The following is a 19832-nucleotide window of genomic DNA, read 5'->3' as shown; positions in this document are numbered from 1 at the left end:
CAAACTAGAGAACATCTTTAAGCTGGGTGTTCAGGGAAGGCCTTTCTGAGGAGGTGATATTTAAGCAGAGACCTGAGGCATTAGAAGAGGTGGGGGAAGAACGTTCCTGGCCTTGGTCTCAGTTGTCACCATCTCTCTAATTTGATTTTTCTTCCTTTTGAAGCAGCGACAGGTCATCAAACAACACAAGTGTAGCTATAACTGCTGGTCTGGCAGAGCCAGGCAGGATTCATTTCAAACTCTGCTTCGTGCTCAGGAATCCAGTCTCTTAGGCAGGTTCTGGGGGAAGTGATGTGAAAAATACAATCACAGAATCACAGGTCGTACGGTGCATGGAGAATTTGTCTTCCCAGAGTCCAGGGAAGACTACATCTGAGGACTGAAGGGCTTACCATCCTCGTGTGCTCTGGTAAGACACCTCCGGCTGTTCCGTGGAGGCTGGAACACTGATTTAGTTGAGAGTTTTCGACAGGAGAACTCTATTCAGTAGTGAGGACAAACATCCAGATCCAGATCAAATTATAAAACATTTCTCGCACCCCAAAAGGGTAAAGCTGCTTGAATTTAACTTTTTTTTTTATGTGAAAGTGGCATCTCCTCCCCAGCCCCGCCCTCACGGCGGCGTCTCCGCCCACTCCCAAAGGGCAGCGTGGATCTTCGCCTTCTCTACTCACCACGTTCCCTTCAAAGCGAAAGGCCCTGGCGCTCCGTCCCACTTCTTCTCTTCCGCATCCCTCGGGCACCGCCCACCGCCAACTAGTTTGGGCCCCACCTCCAGGCCCCGCCCACCTCCAGCCCCCTCCCACCTCCAGCCCCCTCCCGAACCCCATCGCCTTTGGGTCACGCCTCCTTCCGGCTCCTCCCCAGAGTGGCCACCTTTGGGCCCCCTCCTCCCGTCTCAGCTTCCGGGCCCGCCTCTTTCTGTCCCGCTTCAGTCTTTCCTCCGTTTGGGGCTTCTCTTCAGCCCCGCCTCCAACACGCCCCGTTAAGGGCCCCTCCTCCCCCAACCTCGCCGGGTCCTCCCTCCACCCTTGACTCCTCCTCTGGGCAGGCCTCCCTTTAGCCCCGCCCACACCCCCCTCCTTTCAAGCCCGTCTCTGCGAGGGCGCCAAAGTCTTCCATACTTGTCTCGCGCGCCTCTCTTCACTGCATCATCACTCTCTCAGCCCCGCCCCTCCTTACGCTCGGTTCCAGTGTAAACCAGTCTCTCTTCCCGCCCTAGCCCCGCCTCCTCAGGGTCCCACCTCAGTCCTTCCTCCCTGTCAGGCCCCTCCCCGGCCCCTCCTTCCTCTTCTCCCCGCCGTAGCTCTGGACCTTTCCAAAGCTAGGTTGAGGGGGTAGGAAGAGCCCCTGCGCCTCGGGGGCCCGGCTGTGTCATGGCGGGGCTGCGGACTCCTCGCGCTTGAGTCGCCGGGCCCGTCTCTGGAGACAGAGGCGGGGACAGGGGGTAGCAGGGCCAGGGCCGGAGTGGCGGGCGGGGCCGAGTTGAGGGAAGCCACTCCGGACGCCCCCACCCCGGCGCGCCTCAGTGGTGCCGGCCAAGGGAAGGACTCGCGACTGCGGGGCTCGCGCCGCTGTCAGTGCGGCGGGGTGCGCGAGCAGCGCGGCGCAGGGTGGGCAAAGCAGAGAGAAGCTGAGGGGGCGGTAGCGGCGGCGGCGACTCCCGCGCGTGTGATCAGTTCCTCACGCTGCGGCCGGGGCCGCCTTCTTCCTCCCTCCCTCGCTCCCTCCCATCCGCCCCCGAGTGCGGCGGCACCGCCTCCTTCCGCGCCGCGCGGCTTCCTCCAGACCTCTCAGCGCGGGTGAGTGGGGGCCGCGGGCGTCTCCTTAAAGGTACGGGGAGGGGGTGCTCCTTGCTCCTTTTCGGTCACCCACCTCTTCGCGCCGGTCGCTGCCTATTTTTAGAAACTCTTTTTTTTGGCCATGCGGGGAGTCCCGGGAGCCGGAGTAACTCCCGGCCCCCTCCCCCCGCACCTTCCCTCCACCCGGGCCTGCCGCCCTGGGTCCCGGCAGCCCTGGCGTTCCCTGCCCGCCTCCTCCCCGCGGGTCGGACCTGGGCCCGGAGTTGGCGGGGTGGGCCCGCGCCCGCTCGGAAGTTGGAGTCTTTTGTGTTCGCGCCCCGCCCCGCCCCGCCCCGCCTGGCGAGGGGAGGAGGGGGGAGTGGAGGCCGCGCTGGGGAGGCCTCGGGCGGGCCGGGCCCCGGCTCTGGCCTCGGCCCCGGGCTTCTTCCGACTCTCCCTCTCGGGCTGGGTCTGCGGGTTCCCGGAGGCGATCAAAACTGGTCCCGCCTCGCTCCCCACGGGCCTGAGCGCCTCCTCGGCCCCCCTTTCCCGGTCCTGGGCATGTTGCACACCTTGGGCTTATAGAGGAACAACAGCAGGCCCTTGAGCTGGGGCCGTGTTCCGCGCTTCACGCAGCCTTTTCGCCGCCGAGTCTCAGTTTGCCTTTCAGTGAACAGGGAGAAAGAAAGTCGCCTCGCAGGGTGTTTGTGGATTCAGGGAGGAAACTAATGTGTGAGAGAAGTGTTTACTACCAACAGGTAACATTTAATGGACTTGACTCAGGAACTTCGCAAGCCTTATTTCATAGAATGCTCACGACGGCCTTCTGAGGTTATCCCCATTTACAAAAGCAGCAATCAAGGCGCAGAGAGGTTAAGTAATGTGTTCCAAATCACAGTTAGGAGCCACAGAAGTGTAAAGCCGTGGTGCTGGTACCTGTTATTTATTTCTTAGTGTGAACTTGTGTAATCTCTTAGTGCAGAACGGATTTTGAGTCACATCGTTAGTTGGGAGACCTAACTCCGTTCTCCCTGATTCCTTGCCCGTTAGAAGCTGATGGATGCAGAGGACTCCAGATCTCAAGCACAACTGAAGTTCCCTGGGGTTTTGGCTCAGGGAAGGTGTAAGTCGTTTAAAGCAGTGAGGTCCATCCGTTTTTTGTTTTTTGTGGCTTGTTCCTCCCACCAAACCTTGCTTGTTCTCCATAGTGTTTAGATTTATAGCTCCTGGTTGGGGGAGGGGGAGCAGAAAGTGGTTCAAGTCAATTGCTTCAACTCCCTGCCTTCAAATAGAGATTTATTTCTCTTATTTTCAGATAAGGCCCAGAGGGGTAAAAGTGAACTAAAATTAACTTTGGCAAGTGTTCTAGTTTTCCAGTGTGTTTGATCCCTGGTGTCTAAAGATCAGGCAGGGGAGTTCCTAGGCCAGGTCTTGCGATGTCTCCTGATGTGTGCTTTAGTTCTTTGGAGTCTGGAGGTCTGCTGTAGTCTCCCCTTTCCAAGATTCTGGATTTAAGAGTAGTGGTATATAGGACCTGGAAGGGGTCTTATCTGGTCTAACTTTTTTTATCTGCCTTTTCCCTCTTTCCTGTTAACTGAACCTTGGAAAGGGGAAGTAAGTTGTCTAAATTCACAGACTGCTTTAGTGACAGAATCACAACTGGAATTCCAGTCTTCTGACTCCCAGTGCAGTAATATTTTTATTTCTACCGTACTCTGCCACCTTTTGAAAGGGCACTAAACTACTTATTCAGGTCTGAAGACCAAGAATCCCAAGTAACTTGAAATCACAAAGTTGTTTAGTCCCAGCATTAAAAGGAGGCCAGGTTTTGTGCACAGGAGTACCAGTTCTCGTAAGTCACCACTGTTATTTTATAGTACTTTATTTATGGTTTATAGTTCTCTTTTATAACTGTTACCTGATTTCATTTCTCATCCAGTTCTGTGAGGGAGCTCTCAGAGTTTGGTTTATATCTCCTTTTTACAACTCTAATTGAGAATGGAGACATAGCAAGGTTAGGGCACTTGCCTTACTTAGATCACTGGATTAACAAGTGGTGAGTACAGGGGATCTCTCATGGACAAAGGATTTGATTTGATGTGGCATCATGAACTCAGTCACTCATTGTGGCTCTCTGAGCCTCAGTTTCCTTATCTGTAAACTATCACAGGGTTGGGTGGGGACTATGAAAAATGGCTATGAAAGTGCATTGTAGTAGTAGGCTAACATTTATTAAGTACTTTCCATGTACCAGTCACTGGATTAAGGACTTTCTGTAGAGCATCTCATTTAGTCCTCAGAGCTACTGTATGAATTAGGTATATTATTAAACTCCTTTTGCAGAAGAAGAAACAGGATTAGAGAGGTTACATGACTTGCTCAGGATCATGTAATTGATAACTGCAGACAATATAACTTTAAAGCTGGTATGCTTTTTATTTATTTTTTTGTAAAAATACATGTAAGATCAAATTTACTATTTTAACTATTTTTAAATGTACAGTTCTGTGGCGTTAAATATATTCACACTGTGTTGCAACCATCACTACCATCCGTGTCTAGAACTTTTTCATCTACCTCAGCTGAAACTGTATAAACACTTCCTCTCCTCTCCTTCCTGGCAACCATCATTCTATTTTCTGTCCTTGTGAATTTGACTACTCTAGGTACTTCATATAAATGGAATTATACAATATTTGTCCTTTTGTGACTGGCAAAGCTGGCACTCTTAGTGCCTCCCTTAAGCCCAAGGTGCTCTGAAAATGCAAAATGATTATTAGTTCTCATCTGCAGTAAGGTGTGGCATGCAGCTCCAGAGCAAGAACCTAGGCCTGGCTGTACCACTCTGGTTAAGCTTCCCCCACTCCACCCCAGCTCCATAGATTAAAATTCTTTATCACTGAAGCCTTTTTTGGAGATCTCTGCTTGCCCCTTCTGTATCTTCCAAAGGGAACTCCTGCTCTTAAAATAGAACCCAGAGGACTCCCCACCCTTGCTTTGTTTGCATCTTCCTTTCTGGCTGTCCTGGGTTTGGGCATATGGGGCTGTTGTGATCAACAATAGCAGTGCTGTGACAGCAGCTCGGATCAGAACTACTCAGGACGATTAAACGGATTATCTTTATGAAATGCTCCCTCTTTGTGCCCTCCTCTTTCCATAAAGGCACACAAGAGGGATTAGCTTTTGGGTTCCTAGAGGGTATTTATGGCTCCTCATTGCTTGCAGGTGGTTAAGATGGAATTAAATGCTGCATTTAGTCTTTCAAAATTCCCTTTGTTTTTACTACTTCTGTGTCTTTGTGTGTTTTGGGTGGTGTGGTGGTGGGATGTGGTGTTTATGTTTGTGAAGTGTAGTTGGAATTTTGTCATGATGCCAGCAGGGGTTGGGATGGGAGGTGTTCCAGAGATGGATAATAGGGCAACAAACACAGATCTGAGCATGTTGCACTTTCCTCAAAAATCTGATGGCCCAACATTGCCTACCTATTAAAGTCTAAACCCCTGAGTGTGATAATAAGGTCAGAGTGTGTTGAAATGTTTATTGGATAGAATCTTGTAGTTGAGGGACTTAAAATCATGTAGACCAGCCAGCCACCCAGCCAACATTTGAATAGGCTACCCATTGAGATTCTGTTTCATTGGGCACCTCATTATTGGAAAGTTTTCCATTTACAGAACAGTTATTAAACATCTGCTCCGCAGTGTACTAAGCTTGGAAATTTGGGTGTCTCAGGGGGAAGACAGGCAAGGAAACAGGCAGTGTGAGAAGTGTTGTGACAGGGACAAGCACCATGAGAGCACGGAGGAATGGAACTAACCCAACCTTGGAGGGTCAGGGTGGGGGGGGTTCGTCGGAGAAATTGGCTAGGCCTAGACCTCAGAAAAAAGACTAAGCTAGGAAAAGAAGAGATTTGGGGAGCTGAGGAGGAGACAGGTAAGACTGTTCTAGGCAGAAGGGAATAGCAAGTCTAGATATGGTGGTGGTAACAGGTGAGACTTTTGGCCATTTACTATATCTACCAGATGCCATTTTAAGCATTTAACATGTGTTAACTCATTTCTTTCCATAACCATCTTGAGAGGTACATACTGTTACAATTCCCATTCTGTAGGTGAGGAAACAAACCCAGAGGGGTTAAGTAAGTTTCTCAAGATTTCTGGGTGGAGCATAAAGCATGAGATGGGTGGATGTAGCAAGAGATGAGACTGGCAAGGTGGGCAGAGCAGAGGCCAAGTCATGAAAGGAGCTTATTGCCCAGGTTGAAGAGTTTGGACTTCATTTTGGTGAGGGGACCATGATCCTGTATGCATTTTAGAAGGATATCAGTGGCTCTTTGGGGAGTGAATTGGAGGGCTAGAGCACCATGGGCAAAGAGACCAGTTAGGAGGATTTTGCAGTAATGCAGGCAAGAGGTGATGGTGTTTCCAATGAAGGGTGTGTGTGTGTGTGTGAGTGTGTGTAGAGAAAAGAAGATGGAATTGAGTTGTGAGACACTGTCAAAGATTGTTGGTGTGGAGGGCAAGGAAGAAATCAAGGAAGACTTCTAGATTTCTACCTGGTGCGGTTGTATAGATGGGGATGCAGTTTATTGAGGTGAGGACACAGGAGAAGAAGGTGGGGGGAAGATTTCTCATGCAGGGTCTTATTACATCTGCTTTCATTTACCTTCATCCAGTATTGATCATAGTTATCCAAGGGGAGGGGAGGGGAAACTGGGGTGAGGGAGAGTACGGCACAGCAAATTTGATAACTATCCCTGGCTAAACTGTTGTAGACACTAGTTTTGGAAAGGAGGAAATAATTAGAACCTAGACATTCCAGACCTTGCACAGCTCTGAAGACTGCTTATGTTAAAGCCAAGGAAAGCTTATGTTTTCTCCAGACAACATTCTTTGGCATTGCTCTCCCCATGTGCCAGTGTCCCTCTCTAATTCACCTCTGCTTACTCTGCTAGGCGCTGGGAAAGCAAAGATGAATAAAACATAGCTTGAGAAGCTTGTATTCAAAAGGGCAGCAGATCTCAGTAGCTTAGATACTGTAGTGGAGGGGAGAGAGTGGGGCGGGACAGGATGGGGAGGGACTAAGAAGGATTCTTATTAGGGGCAGGAGTCAGGAGACTGCTCTGTGTGCCAGTCTTTTCCTCAGGTGGCAAAAGTCTACACTTACTCAAAGGGCCAGGTTTATTCATTTGAATAATGATGAAAAATAATGACTAGATGACCCCCAGGGTCCCTTCTAGCAATAATATTTTATGATTCTAGTGATGATTCAGACAGTATATCTCTTGGAGAGGTATTTTCTTTCTTCCTTTCTCTTCCCTCCCGCTTCCTCTTCCTCCCCTTTCTTCCTTAGGCAGTAGTAGGGATGTCGGGGTGGAGATAGGGTTTTCACATGAGTGTCTATTAAAAACCTAGTTTTATTCAGTTTTAGCTTTATGTATAAAACGTACAACTGGCGGAGAGACGATGGCAGTAGTAATGTTAGCTTGCTGTCCTACAACTGACCCCTGGGTACTGTAAGGAAAGTTTCAGACCCATGATGGATGCAGCTCACAGACTCTCAGGACTAGAGAGAAAGGGGCCGTGGGATAAATTGGGAGCCTAGTCATGAGCCTGAGGATATTTGGTCTGGTCCCTGCTACTAATAATTCAGTGTATGGGCTTGGCCAAGCCCCTTTGCTTCTCTGGCCCTATTGCTTCATAAAATAATCAGGGGGCCAAAGGGTGAGCCCTGGGGACAGAAAAAGGATTGGAAGTTCCTCTCTAATGAGGAATAATTATCGAATAACTGGAGACAGGCATCTGCCCAAGTATTGCTAGTTATCTCTTCTGACTGTTTCTACAGCCCTTCTTTTTTCCTCAGTCTTTTTGTCACTTCATAATGGCCTCCATATGAATAAATCTGCTGTGCCTCCTGGGAGGAGGGGAGGAAGGTTGGGATATTATCTCTAGGTTCTGGTCTACATCCCCAACGAGCCGTTCAGGCTGCCTGCTGGCCCCTGCTCTCTATGCTGGGGTAGGGGTTGGGAGTTTTTGGTTGAATACTCAGGTTTTCTTAGGCTCAGACACATGTATTTGGAGTGCTCCACTGACTAAAGTGCCAATCTGGCCATCCTCCCAACATGCCCAGTGCAGTTCCACTGAGGGGGAATAGCATTCGGTGGGCCTTTGATGCTTGCCAAACTCATGTTAATTGTAATTACCTAATACTCCCTGGGATCTCAGTCTTCCTGTCTGTAAAACAAGGGGGTTGGGCTGATGTCTGGTTTTAAGGGAGTGGCTTGAGAATTCATTTCTGGAAGAAGAAGGGGCTTTGTTAGAGTATTGAGAGTATCTCACAGGGTTAAATTCTGGGTTCGCAGATACCTTTCAGTATATAAACAGATGGATATTGCTTTTTAGAGTGGACAGAGTGCTGAAAAATTGCTTGTGAGGTGAATTTACCAAATTGTCTACTGAGTTCCATTATAAACTTGGAGCTGTTGTCCCATGGGACAAACTTGGAGTCCAAGACTAAAAAGTTATATTTAAATATGTAGCAAACTGTTTAAAATCATAGGATAAAAGGAAAATAAAAAAAAAACACTATAAGATTCCCAAACACCACTAGGACTGGAAAAACACTAGACCAGAAATTTGCATTTCCTTAGAGCTTTGGCTTTCTGAGGTAGATACCTCTGCTGTGGTTACCTGGCCCTTGAAATGCCATCTGTAGAGACTGAAGAGTTCTGTTTATTTGTCAAGGTAAGAATCATTGCCTTATTCCAAGTAAGTATTCTCATTTACAAGGTCTCATTTACAAGGTCACATTTACAACCTGGTCAACCTATTGTTGGCCAGGTTTTCTTCATTCCAGAGGCATTTATCTGGTATTTAGCTATCTCCTGTTTGTTTGTTTTATTAAGGATTTCACTAAGCCTAGTTAACGGTAGTGTTTGCATGGTGTCTGTTGATCTGTTTGTCTAGTTTCCTTTGTAATTCTTTGTGCTAGTGAAAGCAAGCTGAGCAGTAGATTTAAAAGAATCATTTCCATAACTCATTATTCCTCTAGGTCTGGGTTTCCTTTCTGGAAGGTATGATCATGCTACACTGAGAAGTCAAATGTTGTTCGCTGCTTACACAGACCGTGTTAAGGCTTTGGGACTTTGTTCTTCCAGATAGTTGTAAGCTGGCACTGAGGAATGGTGCTCTCAATATAGTAATGATAGCTGTGCCTGAATCAGTTGAACACAAGAATAACTTTTCTTCATACCTTAAAGACTCACCCTAAATTGATTTTTCACACCAATTAAAGTTAACTCTTACTAAAATTAGGGTGTTAAGTAGGTTACCTAGCTGCTGTAGTAAGATTATGCTTGGAAGTCCAACTGCTTTCCATCCCTAAGTTCAACCATTTGTTCTAGGAATTTGGAGTACCTACTATGTGTTCTCCCTATGGAGAACATAAAAACCAAACAATACATGATTCCTGCCCCCAGATTACATTCAGTCTGGAGAGAGAGACAGATAAGTACAACAGGTCCTAGCTTATTCTTACCCGTGCTTCCTTGGCCTGGATATTTTGGTTGAGGCTTTAGACTGGAAATAGCAGAATTGATGGATGTATCACTAGGCAAGGAGACCTATTTGAGTATCTGACTTCCAGTGTTCCAATTTGGTTTTGGCCTTCCCTTCTTCTCTTCCTTTCTTCTGCCTGTTATCTAGATTTTCTTCTCTATTGCTGAGGTGTCCAGCAGCCAGTGTGTAAAGTCAAGAACCTTAGGGTAGGGGACAACATTGTCCTTCAGGTTTGGGTGTCCAGACATCTGCCTAGTGCTTTCCCTATTCTTCTCACATCAGTTCTTTGGCTGGTTTCCAGAAAAAGTTGATATTGTCTAGTTTCTTATTTAGGAATGAAGAAAATTGTTTCATATTGAATTAAGTTTTATACTCAGTTTTGAAATAAAATAGCTATTTTGCTTGCAAATGGAATTATTTGAGGTGTGGTTTCTGGCATTTTTTTGGCTGTGCTGCACAGCCTGTGGGATCTTAGTTCCCCGAGCAGTTATTGAACCCGGGCCCTCAGCAGTACCAGCACGGAGTCCTAACCACTGGACCACCAGGGATTTCCCATTTGATCAGTTGTTGACTTACTAATTATGACTAAACTGTGGTTCTTGAAGCCCATTGCTGCTATCTCTGCCAGCCTTCTTTGAACACTTTGCAGCATGGAGCCCTAGGAAATGGAGGGAACGTTGAGGTTACCCTGTCTTGAAGGGCTCTTCATCTTCCCTTGTCCCTATTCTCAAAAAAAAAGTGTTATTTGGGATGCTGTGTTGTGTTCATGATTTCTTCCAACAATTTAGCATTGCCTGGGAGGTCTAGAAGAAGGGGAAATATGCCTGTGTTCGTCCTCAGAGGTTGGGGACAATATTGAAATCAATTTGGCCAAACTGTATGGAGCCCATTGAGTCCTCCCTTGGTGCTGTGAGGGATGAAAATGTGTAAAGCATACTCTTGTCTTCAGGGAACCTGTGGTCTCTTTGGGGAGATAAGGTAATCATGAAGTTGTAGCTGATAATAAGGCAGTTTGGTGTAGAGAGCTTGGTTTGGAAGACTAAGGTCTTACTCTTGTTCCCTGGAACTAATTTGGCCAGGAAAACTGGAATAAGTCATTTCCCCCTCTCTGAACCTCCATTTTCTCATCTATAAAATGAGGTTAATAATCTGTATCTTGCCTTCCTCACAGTGTTATTGTGAGGAGCAAGTTAGATGTTACTAAAAGTGCATTATAAAACCAGATGATGCAATTTATATGTGAAGAATTCATGAGTCATTTGTCAGAGGTAATAGGTAAATAGCAGAGTTTCCTATAGAAAGGGAGATCTCTTTGGGCTGGGGTGATCAGGAAGAGTGGTCTGGACCAGTCTTGGGATGGGGAGAAAGAATGCTGGAAGCATTTAGACAGAGGCAATGATGGAGCAAAGGACTATAGGCAGAACTGTTAAGGGGCAGCAGTGAGTGTTTTAGCTTTAGTAGTTATTGACAAACAGTTTTCAGACTGCATACCAGATCAAACTCTCATCAGCTGTGTATGAGAGAATTCCTGTTGCTCCATGTCCTTGTCAACACTTAGCATTATCTTTTTATTTTATGTCATTCTTGTTGGAGTGTAGTTATAGAAGTGAATTGTAAGAACCACGATAGGAACTCTCAGGTAGTACCATACAGGGGTAAAATGATTGGTAAGTTCAGAGGAGGGAGAGATTGCTTCATTTGTGGGTGTGTGGTGCCCAGGGAACACCTATGGAGGAGTGAGCATTTGAGCTGGACCTTGTAGGATAAGGATAGTGACCATGTATTATCTAGGACCATCCCAATGTCTAATATTCTGTCTTGCTGCGCTTATAAATTATGAAACACTAATATTTCTATGTCTGGGCCAAATCTCCCAGTACACCCAGAAGCAGCACCCGGATATCTTTTCTCAGTTGCAGTGCTTCTCTCTCCTCCCCCTTTGTTTCCAGAAAGTATGATCACAGGAGATTTAGGCTCCAGGGATGGAGAGAAGACATTCTGTGCAGTGGGAACAACTTGAGCAGAAACACAGATGAGCAACTAGATCAAGCGGCATCCATATTCCAGCTAATGAGCAGAGTGGGGAGGGCATGTCCCATAATTTGGGGGTTGGTGATACCTTCTCATAGTCTCCTGGAGCAGGTGGAAAAGGTAATAATGTTCCCAAGCCAATTTGTATTTAAATTGATAGAAGGATGAGAATGACCTCTTTGCCTATAATTACATCATTTCGGGGAAGAAATTAATCCAGCAGACAGTCATACTTGAAGTATGTCGAAAGAGAGTTTGTCTTCTCTTAAAATGGAGGGGGAGGAAGGGGAACGCCAGGACCTAAAGAGCTTAGTCTCTCAGCACTCATCTATTACTTGTATATTTGCTCGGAAGAATTACCATTTCTTTGTCAGCTTTTATCCTGCCTGGTGGACTCTAGCTGGGTGTTTATTTTCTGTAGTTTTACCAAATCACTTTGAAGGCTGGTGTGAACATTGATCATGTCTTAGAGTCTTTCTTCTTTGTTCTGTCAGCAAATACTAGAAAATGTACCTTAAATTACCTGTTTTGGGGAAACAAGGTGGCCCTGCCTGCTCCCAGAGAGGCATGTTAAACATTAGTCAGCTCCTGATCCTGTGTTAGGTCCTGGGGTATTTGTCAGGGGACACTGGGGGTGTTAGAGCTGCCAGTGGGGACATTGACCAGAGGGTATTTAGGCCTTCTGTCAAGGAGACTTGTCAAGTACTTGATTAAAAATCTGACCTGGGTTCTAGACCTAACTCTGCCATTTATATTAATAATAGCTGCCATGGGACTTCCCTGGTGGTGCAGTGGTTAAGAATCCGCCTGCCAATGCAGGGGACACGGGTTCAAGCCCTGGTCTGGGAAGATCCCACATGCTGCGGAGCAACTAAGCCCATATGCCACAACTACTGAGCCTACACTCTAGAGCTCGCGAACCACAACTACTGAGCCCGTGTGCCACAACTACTGAAGCCCGTGTGCCTAGAGCCTGTGCTCCACAACAAGAGAAGCCACCACAATGAGGAGCCCGTGCACTGCAATGAAGAGTAGCCCCTGCTCACCACAACTAGAGGAAGCCCGCGCGCAGCAACAAAGACCCAACGCAGCCACAAAAAAAAAAAAAAAAAAAGCTGCCATGACTTGGGTGCCCACTGTGGTGAGATACCATGTTGGTGCCTTGTGTTCATACTAATAGAGCTGATATCTACTGGTGGTTACTATGCGCTGAGAGCTCTTTGTGTGTGTGTGTGTGTGTGTAATCTTTATAATATAAATTTATATATAATCTTAAGGCATATCTTATATGTAAAATTAATGTATAAGACATAGACATGGGCTTCCCTGGTGGCGCAGTGGTTGAGAATCTGCCTGCCAGTGCAGGGGACACGGGTTCGAGCCCTGGTCTGGGAAGATCCCACATGCCGCGGAACAACTAAGCCCGTGTGCCACAACTACTGAGCCTGCGCGTCTGGAGCCTGTGCTCTGCAATAAGAGAGGCCGCAATAGTGAGAGGCCCGTGCACCGCGATGAAGAGTGGCCCCTGCTCGCCGCAACTAGAGAAAGCCCTCGCACAGAAACGAAGACCCAACACAGCCAAAAATAAATAAATAAATAAATAAAAGTGAAATTCTTTAAAAAAAAAAAACATAAACATATTTCATATAAAGTTTCAACATATTGTATATGTTGTATATACATATACAATTGTATATATATTGTATATAATTTAAATATAATATACCTAAGTATATATTAAAAATATTCTCACCTCAACCGTAAAAAGTAGATTCTGTTGTTCCACATCGTATAGGTAAGAAACTGAGGTACCAGTAGGTTAAGAAATACGCCCACAGTCACACTGCTAGTAAATGTAGTTGCCAGGATTTAAACCTAACCAAATCTTCTTTTTTAATATGGAAAATTTCAAACATATACAAAGTAGACAGAATAGGTTAATGAAGCATGATGTACCCATCGTTCAGCCTCAGTAGTTATCTATTCATGGTCAATCTTATTGCATTTATACCCTTACATACTTCTCATCCTGTGCTTTGAAATGTGGGTATCATATTTTGTCCTTAAGTATTTCACAATGTATTTTTTTTTAATTTTTGAACTTTTTTTTATTGTCGTAAAGTATATGTAATATAAAAGTTACCATATTAGTCATATAGTTCAGTGGCATTCAGTATGTTCACATCATTGTGCAACCATCACCACTCTAGATACTTCTTTTGTTAAAAAGCTTTCACAATGTATTTTTAAAATTATTTATTTATTTATATTTTGGCTGTGTTGGGTCTTTGCTGCTGTGTGGCGAGCGGGGGCTCTCATTGCGGTGGCTTCTCGTTGTGGAGCATGGGCTCTAGCACGTGGGCTTCAGTAGTTGTGGCATGCGGGCTTGGTACTTGTGGCTCGCAGGCTCTAGAGCGCAGGCTCAGTAGTTGTGGCGCACGGGCTCAGTTGCTCTCCAGCATGTGGGATCTTCCTGGACCAGGGCTCGAACCCGTGTCCCCTGCATTGGCAGGCGGATTCTTAACCACTGCGCCACGAAGGAAGTCCCACAATATATTTCTAAAAGATGATTTTAAAAAACACAACCATTATCACATAATAAAATTTAACAATTCCTTAATACCATCAAAATCCAGATTGTGTTCAAATTTCCCATTGTCTTATAAATGTCACAATCTTATTTTTACAGTTTGATTTAGGATTTACATAAGTTCCATACATTGTAATTGGTTGTTATGTCTTTTAAGTCTTTTTTAATTATAAGTTCACCTTTTTCCCCTTTTATTTGTTGAAGGAGTTGGATTGTTTTTCCTGTAGAAATTTGCTCATTGCAGATCTGTGGTGTGTTTAATATGTTTCTCTGTCCTTTGTATTTCCTGTAAATTTGTGGTTGTATCTAGGGGGCAATATCTCTTAATCCTCATAGCAGCCCTACAAAAATAGGTATTCTTATTTTGCAGATGAGAAAACAGACTGAGAAAGGTTGGGTAACTTGCCCAGGGCCTCACAGTAACCTTGGATTTGAACAGACCTTCTTGCCTTCAAAACCTATGCTCTTTTGTTTTCACCGTTCACCCATTCTGTGAGCTTGAGCAAATCATTTTCAGTTCTCTGGGCATTAGTTTCTTTGTGTGCATTGAGAGCTTTTACAGAAGTAGTGTTCTGTGTCCCTGTGACCATTTTAGTGCCCACCATTTGACGGCATGATACTAGATGCTGTGGGTGATACTCATATGAATAAGACTGTTTTCAAGGAGCACGTAGTCAGCCAGGGACTGAGGACCATACCCTGTTTCAGACATGGAGCCTGTTTTGGCAATTGCGGGTCTATAGGATCATTAATCCCCCATAGGATTCCTAACTAACCTCCCTACATCCTGTCTTGCCCTCTTTCAAGCCATGCTCCTCTCTGCTGCCAGTTGCCTTTTCCTAAAAACCATTTTTGTTGTGTTCTCCCTGCTCATAAATCCAGCTTGAGGGATCTGGTAAATAAGAAAAGTTTTTCCAGCAATAAACCTTCCCTCCTTGGATTGAGTTACTGTTTCAAGGGCAGCTAGTCTTTTTTCTTTTCTATTTGGCAAAGGTGTTATTGCTTTTATGGAAATAGAATCTGGAGATGATAGAATAATGATGGAGTGAAGCATAGGGAATGCCATCTTGATTCAGGGGAGTGCATACATTTAGCACTGTACTGTTTACTCCCAAGGACATCCGACCGTAATGGGGCAATTGTGCTGTTTTGCAAAGAAAAGGAACTTTTAGTTGTGGAGTCCAGGGAGAAGAGTCTTAAAGGTATCCTTTTGAGATACCTTCATCTCATTGATGAACCTTCATCTTATTGGCTAACCAAGCCATTAAAATGAATGTGTTATATAGGAGTAGAGTCAAGCAGAGCAGTGTTTTCGGTCTGTAGTAATTTGGGTGGCAGACAGGTGCCATTGGGGTCCAGGTTGACGTACAACTGATGATATAGGTAGTGAAGTCAAAAGTCAGGAGAAGTAAAGTTTAGGGCATTTGTATCACTGGAGTGCCTTGCATATAATAGTTACCTAATATCTTTTTAAAGTCTTTAAAAAAAATACTTTGACAGTGGATCAAGCCAGAGGAGAAGGCTGTGAAATCATGGATTCTAAAGCTCAGGAGCCAAGTGATCTAGGACCCTGGATAGCTCCTTGGAAAAGCAGTTCCTCTGACAAAAGTTAAGAGTACTTAGGGGACTCCTAAGTCCTTTCTGTTCCAGATCTTTTCAGAGGATCTTATGCTCTGGATCAGAGGTTGCAGACTGGCAGGTCTTGGATTGTGTCTAGCCTGAAGTGTATTTATTTTGAGTTGGACCCCAGCCTGGGAAGATTAGGGTTTTCAGTGGAGATACTATGTATGAGATCAGAGGCCCGGGCATGTGGGCTATGAGGGTGAGTGATTTCTCCTGAAGAGGGAGTAGGATTTTTGGGGAAGAAGAAGGGGCTGGATCCTGATGCTGACCATGAGCATTTTCCTATTCACAGGAGTGGGAATAGTCCCCAGTTATTCTACAGGCTTCACTCCTTGAGCCTGCCACCAGGGACTCTTTGTATCATAATTGGCACCAGGCCAATTTGGCAAAATGCTTGAGTTTACAGAATCATGTTTTTCATTTCTCTCCCTCATTCCGCATGCTACTTCCTTATTGGCTGACTCTTCTAGATAGAACATATTTATTCTCAAGTTTGTCAAAGCCCACACCATTTCCTGTTGTTTCTTTGCTACCCAAGCCCAGTGTCCGTTGCCATTTATCACCAGGCTAGCACTTTTTTCTTTGAAACACTTGGTCAGCTGTACTTATTTTTGCTACCTGCTTGGTGCCTCTGGGTCAGCTCAGCACTAGATGGAACTCTAATATTGAAGGGACTTAACCCAGTTACAGTGCTCTTAGTCCCTGGGACTAGATGAATTATCTTATTTTACCAGGAACTTTTGGTGCCTCTGTTGCCTAGGAAGTCTGTCTCCTGGCTTGTCTTAGGACTTCATAAGTACAGCAAAGTAGTCAAGTCTCAGTGAACCTTGTCCTTGTAAAATTGGAATTTTTTGCATCTAACAACTCACAAGCTGGGGTGAAGTCTGCCGTCTCATGGAAGAAACCACAACATCTAAATATACAATATAAATCAAAGCTGTTTTACTTATAAGTTAGTAACTGGTCTTTCTTTCCCCCTAGCTGCAGTGAGAGCAGCTCCTGTGTGTTGAAAGTAGGTGGCTTTCTGAGTAAGTGACTGTTCTTGCTGCCTGTTCCCTTTGGCTTCTTGTAATTACTGTAACATCATCATCCAATATGTGGAGCACCATGGTAATTTCCATGACAACTGATCATGATTTCCCAGATAAAGGGAGGAAGCTAATAAGTGTTAGGAACTTGAAAAGGGTATTGGGCTAAGTTCTTGTGATACTAGTAGAATTTGGAGCTGGGAATGACTTTTCAGCAGCAACTGCCTAATTAAACCTTCCCCATTTATAGACAAGGAAACAGAGGTCTAGAGAGGTTAAACAACTTGCCTAAGGGGTCCCTAGGTTGTGTAATACGCTTGAGATCCTCAGTCTAGTGTTTCTTTGTGCCTTCTATTCTGTATGGCTTCTTTCCATTATGTCCCACTGGACCATGAGCTCCACCAAGGCAGGATCCACATCTGTCTTGTTAATTAATGTTTTCCCAGCACTTACCACAGGACCTAAGTATTTTTTTAAAATTAATTAATTAATTAATTTATGGCTGTGTTGGGTCTTCGTTTCTGTGCGAGGGCTTTCTCTAGTTGCGGCAAGCGGGGGCCACTCTTCATCGCGGTGCGTGGGCCTCTCACTATTGCGGCCTCTCTTGTTGCGGAGCACAGGCTCCAGAAGCGCAGGCTCAGTAATTGTGGCTCACGGGCCTAGTTGCTCCATGGCATGTGGGATCTTCCCAGACCAGGGCTTGAACCCATGTCCCCTGCATTGGCAGGCAGATTCTCAACCACTGCACCATCAGGGAAGCCCCCCTAAGTATTTTTTGAGTGAATGGATAAACTATGTTGGAGTTCTCAGACTGGGACACATGAAATCACAGGATAAACTATATGCCTTCCTGAAGTGTACGCAAATCTTTTTTTTGTAGTTGGATTACTTTAAGTATTATTACTAGTAGTTTAAAAGTTTACTCTTACATTAAGTCATGTTATGGATTGGATAATAAGTTAACATAAATTTTTTAGATAAAATGAGAAGGCATTAAATAAATTACAGGATTATAGTAGGCCCTTTGACCTTTACCCCAGAGGGTCTAGTGTTGCCAGATCTCTGATATATTTAAGAGGAGCTAGAAATCTAATTAGAAAAAAGAGGTCTGACTTTAAATGTTGGCAGATAACTCAGGTTTGTTTGTTTGTTTGTTTGTTTGTTTTTTAAACAAATGTGTGGGTCAGACAAAACACATCCTTGGGCCTAAGCATCCCTTTGTGACCTATGAGGTAAACAGGTCTGGGTAAGAACAAGACTTTGGACAGAGCCAAATGGATGATGGTGTCAGGGATGGCTTCCATTCTGAGTCTGGCTTGGATTCAAACTGGCCATAGGTCGGAGTGGAAAGAAGTTAAGACTTGATAGGTTAGGAAAATTCCCACATTAAATATCATCCTCTGTGGGTAGCAGCTTCTGTAATATCTTAGCTCTTAGAGAGCATCACATTTACTCCCCTTGTTTTGCAGATTGAAATAAAGTCCAGAGAAGGTAACAGAGCTTTCCTCTAGGATCCTAAGCAGCAGCCTTAGGTCTTGGGCAGGCACCTGCTTCAAACTCTAGACCTTTGTTTGGTGCTCCTGCCTCATGCTCTTAGGGCATGGGGCTAGGGGCTTCTGGAATACTTTGGGATGGTTGGTAGAGCTGGGCAAACTCCACTTCTTAGTACAGCCCTATCATCCTAAGCAAAGGGAGGGTTGAGGTGGCAGTAATATGCTCAGCCTCATCTTGGTGCAAAGGGTCTATTTCTGTGACTAGCATCATATTGACCTTATTTTTTCTACCTAGAAAGATGTAGAGGACAGCTCAGCAACAAAGAGCCTCAGTGCCAAGATAGATCCATTCCCTCCTGTGACTTCCTTGCCTCTTCTCTTCCTCTTCTTTTTCTTCCCTTTCGGCTCCTTCCTCCTTGAACCCTGCTACCTCCCTTCTGCACCCCCCCCCCCACCCCGTCCTTTCTTTTTCTCTCACTGTTGCCCTTCTCCTCCATGCGAAATTCTTGTGATGCCACTGCAGTAGGCAGAGCCTGGGATTGGACCTGTTTTCCAGGAGTTTTGAGAGGACTTGCTCTAAAGTAGGGCAACTAAATAAAGGAGATTATATGTATTTAAAATGTCCCTTCTCCTTCCCCACCTCCACCCCAGGTTGGAAAGGATAAAATCTCAACTATGGACTTGACTATAAGGCTCATATAGTCTGGTGTCACCTCACTTTGCTGCCTTCTGTCAGCAGCACAGTTTTTAACACCCACTGTTCCCTGTGCTCCTGTTCAGTAGAATGACTGTTTTGACTATTCCCTCTGAGTAGAAACTCTTTCGGCTCCTTGTTGTCTTTACCTGACAAACTCCTACTCATCTTTTCGTACCAGTTCAAATGCTACCTCCTCAGTGAAGCTTTCCCTGATCACTCCATGAGCAGAATTAATTTTGATCTTCTTTCTACTTTGCTTCTACTTCTATAGTTGTACTCTGGTGCTGTATCACACCTGAATCTGCTTTCATTCCTGAAATTGAGACCTTATGAGCCAAGAGACAGTGTGCTGTTTATCTCTGTTTCCCGTGTGTCTCTGTAACAGGCCTGGCGCAAATAGTACTTGCAGAATGAATGACAGAAATATATGTACATAGATACCTGTGGTATTCGGTTGAGCGATAAATGCTATAGGTGCAATATGATAAAGTGCTCTGGCAGTTTATGGAAGTTCTTGAGAGAGAACTTCTGAGAGAAATCTTGGAAGCTTCTAGAAGCTGGTAGCATTTGAATATTTCTTTTGAGATTTAGGGGAAGTTCAGTTGGCAAAGATGGTGGGAAGAACATTCCAGGTGGAGGGAATGGTTAGAGTAAAAACAATGAGAAAACACAGAGGTCAGGCCCCACCTACTAATTTACTCTTGCCCTAAGCTAGAATTCTTTCTAGAATGTGTGCTAAATTTTTAGGCCAGCCTAAAGGAAATTCTCTTTTCTCCTGTCTTTTCTACCTTTTTTTCTTTCTGTTCTTTCCTTCCCTTCTCCCTCTCTCGTGACCCACTTGTCTTTTACTTTTTCTTCTCAGTCCTTTCCCTTCCTTTCATCTTCCCAATGCTCCAGTTTTTTGTTGTTCTTTTTTTAATTTTTTTTTTGTCTGCGTTGGGTCTTCATTGCTGCACGTGGGCTTCCTCTAGTTGTGGCAAGCGGGGGCTACTCTTCGTTGCGATGCCTGGGCTTCTTCTTGCGGTGGCTTCTC

The 19832-nt window shown here is 45.2% G+C and overlaps 1 protein-coding gene across 5 annotated transcripts in view; it reads left to right on the top strand.

Annotated features, from left to right (window-relative positions):
• Positions 1–1313: 1313 nt before the first annotated feature.
• The window catches only part of RALY (RALY heterogeneous nuclear ribonucleoprotein), an 80427-nt gene continuing 61908 nt past the window's right edge, over positions 1314–19832 (top strand). For 2 of the 5 annotated variants that reach the window (XM_059895947.1, XM_059895943.1), the window contains exon 1: positions 1314–1802. The gene's annotated coding sequence lies outside the window, so the exon portion shown is untranslated. Of the gene's footprint in view, positions 1834–2412; positions 2540–19832 lie in introns of those variants that run through there. The other 3 variants (XM_059895944.1, XM_059895950.1, XM_059895945.1) reach the window with 3 other exon arrangements.

Source organism: Balaenoptera ricei, chromosome 15 (genome assembly GCF_028023285.1).
Source record: "Balaenoptera ricei isolate mBalRic1 chromosome 15, mBalRic1.hap2, whole genome shotgun sequence".
NCBI classification, from domain to species: domain Eukaryota; kingdom Metazoa; phylum Chordata; class Mammalia; order Artiodactyla; family Balaenopteridae; genus Balaenoptera; species Balaenoptera ricei.
The sequence above is the reverse complement of the archived record's forward strand: the minus strand, read 5'-3'. Positions and strand labels throughout refer to the sequence as shown.